This window comes from Bidens hawaiensis, unplaced genomic scaffold (genome assembly GCF_021521415.1).
Source record: "Bidens hawaiensis isolate Kalapana, Puna unplaced genomic scaffold, B.hawaiensis_p1.1 tig00010504_1, whole genome shotgun sequence".
In the NCBI taxonomy this organism is placed as follows: Eukaryota; Viridiplantae; Streptophyta; class Magnoliopsida; order Asterales; family Asteraceae; genus Bidens; species Bidens hawaiensis.
In genome coordinates this window covers 384,077-386,755 of record NW_027491802.1, presented here as the reverse complement: position 1 = coordinate 386,755, position 2,679 = coordinate 384,077, and positions in this window count along the sequence as shown.

The window sequence follows — 2,679 nt, the reverse complement described above, 5'->3', positions numbered from 1 at the left end:
ATTTTTCGGTACTGTTTGAATTTCATCAAACCCTTTAATAACAAAACTTGTCCAATGCTTCTCTGATGTACCCTTCTCTTTAATATAACTATCCCAATTCCAAGATTTCTTCTCCACAAACTTAACATCACTACTTACACAAATCTTTTCTTTTTGCCGAATCATATAATCTATATGCCTTCGATCCTTCTTCCAAACTAAGTTAACCATAGGCGTGATCCTATCATCTAATTTCTTCAAGTGAGATGATATTACCTTGGCATATACCGTGCAACCAAAAATCTTCAATTCTCCTAGATGCGGTTTCATTCCGGTTAGTGCTTTGTAAGGTGTTTTATTCAATAGAGCTTTTGTTGGAACTCTATTAAGTACGGATATTGTGTGCGTAACTGCTTCTCCCCATAAATTGAGGCATCTTCATTGCCTTAAGCATGCTCTGAGTAGTTGATAACATCGTCCTGTTTCATCGTTCAACTACTCCATTTTGTTGTGGCGAGTAAGGTGCTTTCAATTTCCTTGCAATGCCTTTTCCCTCGCAATAATTATTAAATTCATTTGACGTGAATTCTCCTCCTCTATCAGTCCTCAACATCCTTAGCTTGGTTTCCACATTTCTTTGAATTCCTCGAATAACTCAAATGCTTCATCCTTCCGGACTAAGAAATAAACCCAGATGTAACGAGTACAATCATCTACAAGTAGGAATATGTACTTCTTTCCCGAATGTGTTGATGGGGATATAGGACCACAAAGATCTCCATAGACTAAGTCTAATGGTTTTAAAGACCTAAACGTAGCTTTATTTGGAAATGGATCTCTATTGTGTTTTCTTATTACACAAGCATCACAAATTTGTTATGTGTGCTTAACTTCTTGAATTCCTTGAACCAATTTCTTTCGAGTCATATCTTTGATTGAATCAAAGTTTAAATGACCTAACCTTGCGTGCCACATCCATGCTTCATCATCCATGTTTGCTAGAAGACATACGGGTGTTGCTATCTATAGCTTGACATTGTACAGCCTGTTCTTGGACCTTTCTACCCTGATATCAGATTCTTCTTGTGATCATATACTAATAGAAGATTTCCTTCCATGACCACCTTACACCTGATCTCTGTTAGTTTCCCTAGGCTTAATATATTGTTCTTCAGATTTGGAATGTAGTAAACTTCTGATATGATCCTTTTTTCTCGATTCTTACATTCCAACAATATAGAGCCTCTACCCTTGATCTCTACGTATGATCCGTCTCCAAATCGAACACGACCACTGATTTCTTCATCAATCTCCTTGAAGTGACTCCTCACTCCCGTCATGTGATTACTTGCACCATTGTCTAAGTACCATAGGCTTTCCTCTGTTGAAGTGTGCTTTCTGGGTTGGACTTCACCCTCGTTCAACATGACTTTTTCCCTATCATCCACAATAATTGCCATTAACAGTATTGGGTTCCTCGTCTTCTTGCACCAAGTTTGACTGTGCTTCACCAACATTCGTTTGTGGACATTCTGTATGAAAGTGTCCAAGTTTCTTACACTTGTGACATATGACCTTGATTTTGTCGAACTTCTTCCATTTCTTTTCGTTCTAGGTATGCTTGACGAGCCTATATCCTTATGATACTTCTTATCCTGCCATCTTTCTCTTGATTGGCTGAACTTTCCTCATCCACGATCTTCAAATCGCTTTTCTCGGCCTAAGTTGTTGGTGTGGCGTGTGTACAACAAACTATCTCGGCCGTCCCTAGGGCTTCTTCTCTTAAGCTTTATCCGCTCTTCATAAGCAATTTCCCTACTATTTCGTCGATTGAGACTTCATCAAAGTCGATACTCTATTCTATTGACGCAGCAATCTGGATTGGATTAACTAGTCTGGTACAGATTATAAGAGTTTCCGTTCAAGCATAGGTTCATCCAAGAATTTTCCCAGTTCACTAGCTTTAGAGACATATGTGTTAATCCTTTCCATGAAGGTGTCTATTGACTTGTCGTCCTTCATTTACAACATTTGGAATTCCACTATTAAAGTTTATAAACGAGCTTTCTGTACTCGTCCAACACCGACATGTCCTTTTCTCAATGCTTCCCACACTTCCCTTGCCGTTTGCAACTTGCTACTTGCAAAATGACAGCCTTCGGTATCACTTGATACAGGTACGCAATCGTTGCCTTGTCCCTTCGAACATCTTGTTGCGTAGTTTAACTAGGTTCAATCGCTTCCCATAATCCATTCGCTTCAAGAGTTATCTTGATTTGAATTGCCCAAACTATATAATTTGTAGATTTTACACCTGGGCATTGATAATGGGATACCGATCCTACCCCTTTTTATGTCACGAATGCGTTGTTATCCGGAGAAGTCTCCGAATCTGACATCCTTTCAAATCGTATAACTTTCACCTTGACGGGCTACGGTTTTCACACTCCTTGTATAGACAAACCTTCTAGTTCTATATACTAAAATACAATGATTCAGGACAATAATTTGCAAACCTGAATGTGTATTAACCGAAAACCAGCGAATATAATTCCTTTAGTCACCCTCGATTATCTTCTAATCGAATTTCGTTTTCTGAAAAAACGTGTTATTCGTACTGACAAAACTGAATCAGCTCCTATATTTTCCTTCGGTTTAGTCCATCAATATGAATCGAACCAACGTTTGTGTCTTCAACCT